The sequence below is a fragment of the Bos mutus genome, chromosome 17 (genome assembly GCF_027580195.1).
Source record: "Bos mutus isolate GX-2022 chromosome 17, NWIPB_WYAK_1.1, whole genome shotgun sequence".
In the NCBI taxonomy this organism is placed as follows: domain Eukaryota; kingdom Metazoa; phylum Chordata; class Mammalia; order Artiodactyla; family Bovidae; genus Bos; species Bos mutus.
In genome coordinates this window covers 7,281,955-7,294,964 of record NC_091633.1, presented here as the reverse complement: position 1 = coordinate 7,294,964, position 13,010 = coordinate 7,281,955, and positions in this window count along the sequence as shown.

The window sequence follows — 13,010 nt, the reverse complement described above, 5'->3', positions numbered from 1 at the left end:
AAAGTTTTCTCATTTAAGCTCTCAGTTGTCCTGGAGTTGATTTTTGTGTATAGTATGTGGCAGGGGCCTAATTGTTCATTTTTGATCTCTTTTTCCCCCGCTTTGGATCACTGTTGTCCTGGAGTAATTTATTGAGAAGTCCATTTCCCCCTCACTGTGGCACAAAGCTGCCTCTCTGTTCCGTAGTAAATCGTCACATATACAGGGGATCTGTTTATGGCTCTTTTTCTCCTGTTCCTATTCTGTTTGTGCATCTCTGTTCTTACGGTGTTATGTTAATAGCCATTGCTGTGTAATAAATCTTGCAGTGTGCATGTGCATATGTGTGTGTGCGTGCTCAGTCCTGTCCTACCCTTTGCCCTAAATCATCCTTCTTCTTCAAGGACATTTTAGATAAGCCTGCCCCTTTATATCTCCATATAAAATCATTTCCTCAAATCTAGAAAAATGGGAAACCCTATTGAATGAGCTAAAGAGATTAATTACCACGAAGGTGGGAACTCATAAATGTTGCCGGCTTCGATTTGTTCATTCGGTCTTCACCCAACAGTCACCGAGTACCTGTTTTGTTCCCGGAATGGGCAGAGTAGGGGCTACAAAGGCAGGCAGGCACAGCCCCTGCCGCAGACAGGTTCCTCTCCCGGGGGATGGAAGTAGCTGGTGGTGGTGGTGGTTATGGTGTGAATCATGGTGGTGATTATGAGTTGAATTGTTTTCCTCCCTCAAAGTTCATATGTTGAAGCCTTAACCCCCGATACCTCAGAATGCGACTTTATTTGGAAATAGGGTCTTAGCCACTGGGCCACCAGGCAAGTCCCTATCTCTCCCTCTCTTGTATCTCTCTTGGGACCTGTATTTATTTTTGCTGGTGCCTCTGCTTCTTTCTCCATCTTTGTCTTTTAACTCTCTGTTTTTTTCCTTTTTTCCCTTTATCTCTATCTCCCCATTCTATCCCTGTCTTTCCCTTCACCCTCCTCCCCCTCTTCGTCCGTCTGTCACAGGGGGGCTGTGCGCTGTCCCCCACCCTCCCCCTCCTTCCGCGTGGACCTCTCCCTTTATCCTCTCAGAGCCCACGCGGCTTCTCCGTTCCGGCCTCCAGGCGACACTTCCCCTTTCAGCCACAAGGTGGCAACAGAGCATCGTCCTCAGGGCTGCCCCCCACCCCACCCCGAGCTCTGATTGGAAACAGTGTGCAGGGCAGCTACAGGTTGTTACAGGTCAGGTGGGTGGTTCCTGTTTTACAGAGGAGTAACTGAGTGTCGCAGCGGAGGGAATGACTTGCCCAAGGCCACTCTTAAAAGCAAGAGAAAGTGAAAAAGCTGGTGTCAGAACCCAGGACTCTGGCTGCCTTTGAACCTCCATGCTCCGAACCCCTCACCAGCCATTCTGAGGGACCCTTTTCTGACTGCCCGTGGTCACTGTGCAGCCCTGCAGCCATTCCTGTCTCTCTCTGGTGTTGGGCTGGTGGGAGGTCGGGGGTGCCCATGGAAGCTTCCAGTCCTGGAGATGCTAAGGGGAGGAGCGCCCTGACTCCTGCTTTAAAAATAAGGAGCCTAAAATAGCCCTTCCCATGCCTCCTCCTCACTGGGGCCTTTGATGCCAGCTGACAGGGCTGGGCGGCGTTTCACAGGGCTACTCTGGACAGGCGGTGCCGGGAACCTGGGCTGGAGGTCAGGCCCACCTCAGAGCCGCAGCAATGTCCTCCTAAAAGCAAACGTTTGGTCCCGTAGGGAAGAGGGGAGTTGATGGGCTTGGACTTGGGCATCAGGAAGCTTTGGCAGAGCTGCCCTGAGGAGATGCTAGAAACGAAACAGGTATGTGATGTCCCAGGGTTGGTCTCCTGAATTTCCATCACCCTTTGACCTCTTGAATTTCTGTTAAATGCAACCCACTCCAGTGTTCTTGCCTGGAGAATCCCAGGGACGGGGGAGCCTGGTGGCTGCCGTCTATGGGGTCGCACAGAGTCGGACACGACTGAAGTGACTTAGCAGCAGCAGCAGCAGCACCCACTACTCACTAATTCCCGGATCCAAGCGCATCCTCTCCTGTTCACATAATCCCAACAGCCTCCTCACAGGTCCCTCTGCGTTCCTTCTGCCCGGTCAGCCCCATCTCTACACAGCAGAGGGAATCCACTCAAAAATGCAGCCCCAATTGTGACGTTCTCCTGCTTAAACCTGCCATGGCCCCCTGTCGCCCTCCAGATAAAGACCCTAATCATGACTCACAAAAGCTTTGAGAGCTAGTCTGGTGTTTTTTTTTTTTAATTAAAAAAATTATTTATTTTTGGCTGCGCTGGGTTTTGTTGCCCTGCGTGGGCTTTCTCTCCTTGTAGTGAGCAGGGATTACTGTTTGTTATGGTGTACGGGCTTCTTACCGCAGTGGCTTCTCTTGTTGAGGAGCCCAGGCTCAAGAGGTGGGCTTCAGTAGCTGTGGCTCACACGCTTAATTGCTCCATGGCCTGTGGGATCTTCCCAGGCCAGGGATTGAACCCATGTCCCCTGCTTTGGCAGGCAGATTCTTATTCTCTGTGCTGCTGGGAAAGTCCCTCATCTGTCTAACGAAGGCCTAAGCACGGTGTGGTTTTACCTTTCTTTTATTCCTTACTTCATTTCATTCCATCTTAGACTGAAGTCTCCCCTAAGAGCAGGGAGGAGGTCGGATTTGCATTCTATATTCAAGAGCCCGCACACAGTTGAGGCTTGATAAATATTGAATGCATGAAGGAAGGAGGAAGGAATGAATGGGTGGCCCAGCCCAGAGATCAGGTGTGGCCAAGAAGACAACCTCCTTAAAACTGGTCATGTCCAGGTGAAGACTGGCAGTCTGGGAAGGTCAAGCAGCGGGGTGCAAAGCTCGTCTTGCTCCCTGAGCTGGGAAGGATCCCTCCTTCCCCTCCTCCTTGAAGTGGTGACCATCCCCCACGAGTCCTTCCAGAGCACAGACTCCAGAACCCATCAGAGGGTGAGATCGAGCCCTGCCTCTTCACAGCTCTGTGGCCTTAATGTTCTTATCTGAAAACAGAGTGCATGTGACTTGTTCAGCGACAGGTCCTCTGAAGCGAAGAGTTCAGATTCAGAGCCCAGTGTCTAGCTGCTCAGGAACAAAGGTGTTTGTCTCTTTTAAACTTCCGGTTCTAGAGCAGCAGTCCCTAACCTTTCTGGCACCAGGGACTGGTTTCATGGAATACAGTTTTTCCATTGACTGGGCGGGGGGGATGGTTTCAGGATGATTCAAGTGCATTACATTTATTGTTCTTTATTTGTGTTATGGTTACAGCAGCTCCACCTCAGATCATCAGGGACCCTGGAGACTGGGGACCCGCCAGTCTAGAGAGTATAAAAAAAATATTCAACCATTGCCTTCAGTCTAGGGCAGGCCTCTGAACCTTAGCTCTCCTGATGTGGGTCCTGGGACCGACTGGGGCCTTCTCAGGTGGCTCTGTCGTAATGAATCTGCTTGCCAATGCAGAAGATGCAGGTTCAATCCCTGGGTTGGGAAGATCTCCTGGAGTAGGAAATGGTACCTCATTCTGGTATTCTTGCCTGGAAAATTCCATTGTTAGAGGAGTGCGATGGGCCAGAGTCTGGGGGCCACAAGGAGTCGGACAAGACTGAGCGGCTGAGCGTGGGCCCGTCCTGTGCGTTACAAGTTGTTTGCTGCGCTGCTGGCCTCTGTCCAGTAGACGTCAGTAACACCCTCGAGTTGTGACTCCAAACAGCCAACCATCTCCTGGGGTGCAGACCCCCACGCTGAGAACTAGGGATCCTTATTCTGGGGGATGGGCAAGTTTATTTTTAAAGAGGACAGTGGGTGAGGTCATAGAGGATGGGATTTCAGGCCAGGGTGCAGACAGGGAGGGCAGCAGTTAGGATAAACTATGCACAGTAGGGAGCCGGCAGCGGCTCCCACCCCAGTGCTCTTGCCTGGAAAACCCCACGGACGGAGGAGCCTGGTGGGCTGCAGTCCAGGGGGTCGCACAGGGTCAGACACGACTGAGCGACTTAGCAGCAGCAGGAGCATGCACAGTAGGTGTTTTCTCCTTGCCGTGTATGAGATAAATTCAGATAAACTGTCAGCTGCAAGTGGGGGGTGGGGGCAGCAAGTCTGCCACGTCACAGATGGGAAAACTGAGGTCTGGAGGCAGGGGCTTTGTTACTGGCAAGCAGAAAGCCTTGGGTGTCTAAAATACGTACGCAAAAATGTCTTGGCATTTCATATGTACATAGATATATATCTGACATATATTGTACATAGCAACTCTATTAAAAACAGATATGGAGTCATAAACAGGAAAAGAATTTTAGAGTTTTATTTTTTAATGTGTACCGTGTGTGGGCACCTGTGTCCAGCGTGCACACGCACACACACCTCAACCTTCTTGCATCTTTCTGGTGATTCTGGGAAGAGGCAGTGGAAGGAATCTGGGGTGTGTTTGCTGCCTACCGTCTTTTGGTCTTGAAGCCTTGCGGGGAGGAGAGTAGAGAGGGCAAGAGGTACAGATGAAACAGAGGGAGATCTGAGGCCTAAATGAGAGGACAGGGCCATTGCGTCCTTTTGTTTTATCCAAACAAAAGGTGACTGTGATCTGGTTTTGAATGAAAAGGGCTGAAGTTTACCTTCGATTTTACAAGTGAGTTGTGAACAGACACTCAACCATGACAAGAGGGGAGGAGGGAGTTGACCGTCTTCCAAGGTTTTGGAGGCAGCCCTTCAGACTTCCCCTAGATGGCCCTTGGAGGGCCCTGAGGGGCTCTGAGCAAGGGAGTGGCTTGGTCCTCGATTGGCAGTAGAGAGCACTTCTCTGGCTGGTGTGAAGCTGGGGAAAACGGAGAGACTGGACCGACAAGAGAGGGCAGCTGCCTGCCTTGTTGGGGTGGGGTGAAGGATGGAGGGAAACATCAGTGCACCCACTCCCTGTGAGGGGCCCTTAGGCATTCTCCCATCTGCTTGCGGTGTTCCATGTGGTCCAGGGCCGTTAAACTTTTCAAAGCACATTTGTTTGTTTCTTCTGACATTTTAAAATAAGAAATAAAATGTTATTAATACGGTACAGTGGGCTTCCCTGGTGGCTCAGTCAATAAAGAGTCTGCCTACGATGCAGGAGACGTGGGTTCAATCCCTGGGTGGCGAAGATCCCCTGGAGAAGGAAATGGCAACCCACTCCAGTATTCTTGCCTGGAAAATTCCATGGACAGAGGAGCTTGATGCACTACGTAGGTCCTTGGAACTGCAAAGAGCTGGACACGACTGAGTGACTGACCACGCACACGATATGGTGCAGCAGTGTCCTCCTGAGTCCGTCCCCTTCCTGCTTTTGCCTTAAGGTGACCACTGTATCCTGATTTATTTTTTGACTTTTACTCCCCATGGGACTATTCATACACTATGCTTAGTCTAGTTTCCAGACTTGACACAAACATTATATTCACTGTATGCTTTCATGACTTAAACTCACCTCTCAATATCATGCTTCTGGGACTTATTCACGATGTTAACAGGTAGCAGGTTTATACCATGCTTCTTAACAGGTAGGGAATGTGCTGTGGTACAGACATAATACAAGTCACTCATCCCATCCAGTATTGATGGGTATCGATCTATGTTCTTCTGATCTGGTTTACTATAAACTAAGCTGCATTAACCTCTCTTGGAGTGGCCCTACGACTCTTTGTGCTGAGAGCAAGAACACTGCAACTGAGCCTAAATAAACCTCATTTCCTTATTCATAAAAATAGGCATAATAGCAGTACCTACCTTACAGGGGTGTTGTGAATGATTGATATATTAATTAATGTGAATTAATAATTGGTGAAGCTCTTGGAGCAGGGTAGTGTCATGTAAGTGTTTGAAATTTCATGGTGTTGTAAACTGAGCTTAGGACAAAGTGTGCATGGAGTTATGTAACAGCTTCCTCCTCCAGGCTGTGTGGCTTTAGACAAGTCAGTCAACTTCTCTGGGTCTCTCCTCTCTCATCCATAAAACGAGGTGTCATAAAGATTGCATGAGATGATGCATGCTCTATAATAGACAACTCAGCAAAGATCCGCTTTTGTTTTCATCACTTCCGTTTTGTCACCCTCACAAGGTTGTTCGGGCACGTGTTATTTTCCTTTTGGACAGACAAAGAGACTGAGGCTCAGAGAGGTAGAGAATCTTTCTGTAGATCGCACAGCATGTCAGAATGAATGGACGTTCTTCAGGCAGCGCCCCTGCATTGGCTCCCTGTGGCTGTTATTGTAGATCTCCAGGGCCCTCCTGCCTCCTCCTGAGATCCCTGGATGCCCCTCTCCGCCTTCCCTCACTCACCCCCAGCCTAGACCTGTAGCTTGGCCACCCTCTGTGTTCTTGCCGCACAGTGGAACTGATATAAAGAGTCCTCCACGTGGCCTCTCAGAAACGCCACCTGACGCTCCTGTATCATGGCAACCACAGAATCAAAACAAGCTCTTCAGAAAAGATCATAAAGGAAGGGGAGGTTGAAAGCCTCCCCCTGCTCCCCCAGAAGGCCACCCCTCTGTGATTCCCACCGCTGGGCTTTCATCTTGCAGAGTTGACCTGGTTTGCATTGCGTCTTCACAGTTAAAGGAATTTCCCCCTCAAATTGTTTCCCTCTAGCTGCCTGGGGCTGGGAGCCAAGAAGTGGGGTTTAAAATATACAAAAGGAAACGGAGCGCAGAGGAGAAAATCCATTAGAGAGTGGGTGCCCGGGGGCGGCAGAGCAGAGTGGGCACTGTGCCGTGGCTGGGCCGGACTTCTGTCTTGGGGGCCCCTGCCCCTGCTCGGCAGAGCCCTTCAGCATCTGCCTCCAATGTCAGTGTCCTGACTGCGCACAGGCAAATCTAGCCCTTCATTCACAGGCGGAGAAGCCACTGTTACGGACAGTAATCGTTAGCTGACTGTTGTTTCTACTGAAGTATAGTTGGCTCACAGTTAGCTTCAGGTATACTCAAAGTGACTCAGTCTTTCATATTTATGTGTGTGTGTATGTGTGTGTATATATATATATAAATATATGTGTTCTTTTTTGAATATTTTTCTGTTGTAGGTTATTACAAAATTTTGAGTATAGTTCTCTGTGCTATACAGTGGGTCCTTGTTGGTTATCTATTTCATATATAGTAGTATGTATATGTTAACCCTCAAAACTCCTAATTTGTCCCTCCCCTACTCTTTCCCTTTGGTAACCATAGGTTTGTTCTTTTTATGTCTGTGGTTCTGTTTCTGATTTGTATATAAGTTCATTTGTCTCGGGTTTTTAAGATCGCACATATAAGTGATACCATAGGATATCCGTCTTTCTCTGAGCTCACTTAGTGTGATGGTCTCTAGGTCCATCCGTATTGCTGCAGATGCATTATTTCATTCTTCTCATGGCTGAGTAGTATCCCATTGCTTATCTGTACCACCTCTTCTTTATCCGTTCCTCTGTTGATAGACATTTAGGCTTTCACATCTTGGCTGTTGTGAATAATGCTGCTGTGAACATTGGGCTGCGTGTATCCTTCACATCACACCAGTCAGAATGGCCATCAACAAAAAGTCTACGCATAATAAATGCTAGACAGAGTGTAGAGAGAAGGGGCCCCTCCTATACTGCTGGTGGGAATGTAAATTGGTGCAGCCACTATGGAGAACAGTATGAAGGTTCCTTAAAAAACAAAAAATACCGTATGATCCTGCAATCCCACTCCAGAGCATATATCCAAAGAAAATCATAATTTGAAAAGTTAGCTACTAGTATTTACACTTGAAATATGCCAGTTGTAGGGACATGATTTGCATATCTGAAAGGATATAATCCCCACAGCTACCTCTAAGGTTAGTATCCTGATAATCCCCACTTTGCAAATGAAATAGAGCAGAGAGAGGTGTAGTCACTTCTCCAGGTCACCCAGAGTTCACTCTGGAACTCAGAGCCCAATATGGTTGATTCCAGAGCCTGTGCCGTTACCTCCTGTATGGCCCAGGAGTTTCAGGACTGGCCGGCAGGCGCACTGGAGCTGAGCAAGGACAACGAGGTGGCCTGGTGTTGAGGGAAGCTCATTGGAGGGGCAGGGTTGGAGTTCTGGATCCAGAATGTGCAGCAGGCATTAGTCCTGGCCGTTGGGTAAGAGAGTGATGGCAAGCGGCTGGTGAGCACGGGAGGAGGAGGAAGGAAGTCTTGAGCTCACACTGGGGAATGTGGGGCCAAGGAGCTACAGCGGGTGCCTGAGCTGGAGAGTCAGATCATGCCCTTGGCTGTGCTCGAGTGCTGGGACAATGGGCCCAGAGTATTTTGCTAACAGTAGTCACAGCTGTGCTGGCCGCTGCCTAAGCTCTTCCTTGCTGTTGTTTATTCACTAAGTCATGCCCGACTCTTTGATACCCCATGAACTTCAGCGCACCAGGCTTCCTTGTCCTTCACTATCTCCTGGAGCTTGCGCAAACTCAGGTCCATTAAGTTGGTGATACCATCCATCCATCTCATCGTCTTTCATCCTCTTCTCCTGTCCTCAGTCTTTCCCAGCATCAGGGTCTTTCCCAGTGAGCCAGCTTTTTGCATCAGGTGGCCAAAGGATTGGAGCTTCAGCTTTAGCATCGGTCCTACCAATGAATATTCAAGGTTGATTTCCTTTAGGATTGACTGGTTTGAGCTCCTTGCTGTCCAGGGGACTCTCAAGAGTCTTCTCCAGCAGCACAATTTGGAAACACTTTATAGACACGATTTCAGTTCAGTTCAGTTCAGTCGCTCAGTCATGTCCGACTCTTTGCAACCCCATAAATCACAGCAAGCCAGGCCTCCCTATCCATCACCAACTCCCGAAGTTCACCCAGACTCATGTCCACCGAGTCGTGATGCCATCCAGCCATCTCATCCTCTGTCGTCCCCTTCTCCTCCTGCCCTCAATCCCTCCCAGAATCAGAGTCTTTTCCAATGAGTCAACTCTTCACATGAGGTGGCCAAAGTACTGGAGTTTCAGCTTTAGCATCATTCCTTCCAAAGAAATCCCAGGGCTGATCTCCTTCAGAATGGACTGGTTGGATCTCCTTGCAGTCCAAGGGACTCTCAAGAGTCTTCTCCAACACCACAGTTCAAAAGCATCCATTCTTCAGCGCTCAGCCTTCTTCACAGTCCAACTCTCACATCCATACATGACCACAGGAAAAACCATAGCCTTGACTAGACGAACCTTTGTTAGCAAAGTAATGTCTCTGCTTTTCAATATGCTGTCTAGGTTGGTCATAACTTTCCTTCCAAGGAGTAAGCGTCTTTTAATTTCATGGCTGCAGTCACGATTTAAATCATCACAAAAAGTCCCATTTGGGAGGTGGCATTATGGTCCCATTTTCTAGATGAGGTCACTGAGTCTCCAAAGAGTGAAGTGATTTGGCCAAGGCCACACACCTGGTGAGTAGTGGCCCTGATGTATGAACCCAAGACTGGCTGATTCCCAAGCCCACATACTTAATCAGTTAAGTACAGGTAGCCACTAAAATACTATGTAACAAACAACCACAAGATCTCAGTACCATGGAACAGTGTTTATTTAGCCCAGATGTCTAATTTGGGTTGGTTGAGCCTGGCTGGGCTCCACTGGGGGTCTATTCTGCTCTACCCATGATGGTCTCATCCTCTCCTGGCATCAGTGGGATGGCTTGGACACCTTTATCTTCTGGCCACGGCAGGAGCACAAGAAGGGAAGCAGAACCTGAGAAGTCTCCTGGAGTCCAGGCTCAGAACCAGCATACAGTTCCTCCTGCCTCATTCTGTTCATCCAAGAACATCACAAGACTGAGTCCAAAGATCTGCATGGTCCCCGGGAAAGAGCAGGAATGCAGGTAGAGGGAAAGAACTGGGGCCAGTGTTGTGCCCTAGGGCAGTGCCTGTGCTGGTGAAAAACGATCCACTCTTTGATACTCTTTTCAAAAGGTAGAGCTCTTGGACTTCCCTGGTCTAGTGGTTCGAATCCACCTGCCAATGCAGGGGACCCGAGTTTGAGCCCTGGCCCAGAAAGATTCCCACATGCTGTGGGGCAGCTGAGCCCCATGCACTGCAACTTCTGAGCCCACATGCCCTAGCTCTCTGCAGCTAGAGAAAAGCCCGAGTGCAGCTGCAAAGACCCAGCCTCAAATAAATATGTTTTAAAGGGGAGCTCTTGCGTGTGGGCTGCACCTCCTAACTTGCTTCCAACAAGCAGAACAAGACAAAAGTGACAGGTGTCACTTCCAAGGCCAGGACGGAGCCCTCCTTCCTTGCCCATCTGAGGATAATTGCTCTGGGGATCCGGCCGCCATGTTGTGAGGACACCTGAGCAGCCTTGTGGAGAGACAGGTGGTGAGCCCCTCAGGACTCCAGCCAGCAGCTGTGGGAGTGGGTCTTCCTGGGAGCAGGGCCTCCAGCCCCAATTCAGCCTTCTGATGACTACAGCCTGCTGACATCCCAATGGCAACTTCACGAGAGAGACCCTGTGTCAGAACCACCCAGCTAAGGCACTCCTGAATCCCTGATCCACAGAAACTACAAGACAATACATGTTTTTTATCATCTGAGGCCTCCAAGTCCTGGAGCAATTCAAGATGCAGCAACAGAAAACAAATGCAGTTGCCTAATCATGATGCCAGCCTCTTGCTGTCATTTCAAACGAGGCGGAGATGGAAGCTGTTTTGTCTGCTCCCCAGAGAACCAGCAAAATCCCAACAATTTACCAAGATTAAGGGACCAAAAATACTCTTGGTAAAACTGTGGTTGTTAAGAAACATCTGTTCTTGAGATGCCCAAATTGGGCTGCGCTCAAAGGGAATGAAAATGTATCAGAGGATGGGGACAGCTGTGGGGGACTGATGCCAACCCTGTGGCAGACTCAGCGTGTCACTCAGTCCCTCCTTGGAGCTGAACAGGGAGAACAGTTCAAACAAAAGTCTGCTAGGGCCCCCGAAGCAAAGCACTGACGGGTCCATCCAGCTGCAAGGAAGATACTCACAGCACATCCTGCTGTGTGCCAGGCACAAGGTGGGCACTGAACAAGGGTTGGGCTGGTGGAAGACTTTGGCTGCATGGTACGGACTGACGGGCGAGAGGCAGTGTTGTCCAGGGGTTGAGTCCACGGACAGACCTGCGTTTGAATCCTAGCGATGACGTTGCTGGCCCTGCGTCTTACAAGAGGCCAGTCACTTAAACAGCTTCCTCATCTGTAAGATGGACATAACAACTGTGCCTGTTTGACTGGTGGTCGTGGTCTACCCAGCTTTGCTTTGTAGGACTCTTCTCCTACTCCCTGTGTCCTGTCCATCCTGGTGCCCGGCCACTGCAGCACATCCCCTTGGCCACCACTCAGGAGCAGACATAAGACCCGAGTGAGGTCAGTGGGATGGCCGTAGAGAAATGTTCTTTCTTTCTTAAAGTGGTAGGTTTAGAAGGACATGAGCCACCTGGGTTGCCAGTGTCAATCATCACATGTACCATGTGAAGAGATCTTGTCTAAGGCCTGGGAAGGGACGAAAGAGCCTCCTGCTGTTGTTGGATCCAGCCCTGCCTGAAGCCTACCCAGAATTTGCCGCAGATGTCCACATTAATCAAAGTTCTCTAGAGAAACAGAACCAATAGGTACACATATACACACACATATATCCTATTGTTTATGATATATCTTATCTATAGATATATAGAGAAATTTAATATAAGAAATTAGCACATGATGATTATGGAGGCTGAGCAGTCTCAAGATCTGTAGCCAGCAAGCTGGAGACTAGAGGAGAGGGTGGTGTAAGTCCTAGTCCAAAAAGCCAGTGGACACAGGACACAAGAAGAGCTGCTGCCTTAGTTTGAGCCCAGAGACAAAAGACCAGCATCTCAGTTCAAGGCAATCAGGTCACCTCTTATGGGAGGGTAAGCCATTTTGTTCTGTTCAGACCTTTAGGTGATTGGATAAGAGCCACTCACATCAGGGACAGCAATATGCATTACTCAGTCTACTGAGATATGTGTTAATCTCACCTAAAAGTCACTCTCACAGACATAGAAGAATGTTTGACCAAGAAGCTGGGCACCCGTAGCCCAGTCCAGCCAGTTGGCACATAAAGTGAACCATCATGGTATCTAAGTTGTCACTGAATGCCTTCCCCTGTTTTAAACCCATTGGAGTTGATAGGCCTTGCTTGTAATCAAGAATCCTGATCGATAGAAATGCTTTTTTCATAGGGATATTTACAGAATGGATGAGCTCTTGCACAGTTCTTGGGAGACGGAAAGCCCTCAAAAATGATAATCATTCATTCCTGTCATAGAGCAGCTTCCAGGGAGGAGGATTTCCCACTTTGCCGGTACTTCCTCCCACAATCGTGAGGTCAGAAAATGGGCCGGCAGTGCTCCTACTTCCTCTCCACCACATCCTCTCTTTAGAGTGGGTCACTGGTTCTGAGTAGGTGGAGGAGATGCTCTACCCCACGGGAAGACTCCATGGTCTAAATCGCCTGGCACAGTCATTAATAAGCTAAAAGATGAGGGGAGCTTCCCTGGTGGCTCAGTGGCAAAGAATCCACCTGCATTGCTGGAGACGCAGGTTTGATCCCTGAGTCAGGAAGGTCTCCTGCAGAAGGAAATGGCAACCTGTATTCTTGCCTGGGAAATCCCATGGAGTGAGGAGCCTGGTGGGCTACAGTCTATGAGGTTGCGAAAGAGTTGGACACAACTGAGCGACTAAACAACAGCAATAACAAAAGATGAGGAACCTGGGAGAATCTTTCCTCGGGGCTATGGTCTGCAGAATCACATCATGTTGAACGTCAAAAGCTGAATATCACCTCTGTTTTGTTTTTCTTTTTATTTTCTGAAATAAGTTCTAATCTCCCCAGACTAATGGATGCCTAGGGCTGTACAGATCCAAAGCTGTACTCAGGGAAACAAAATTGAAAAGTACATTAAAAAATTTAAACTAGTTATCCCTGTAACATATTCTTCTAGGAATAGTAGATATATTGGTTTTGACCACCAGCATCCTTTCCTTGGCCGACCCATGCCTCCCTCACTT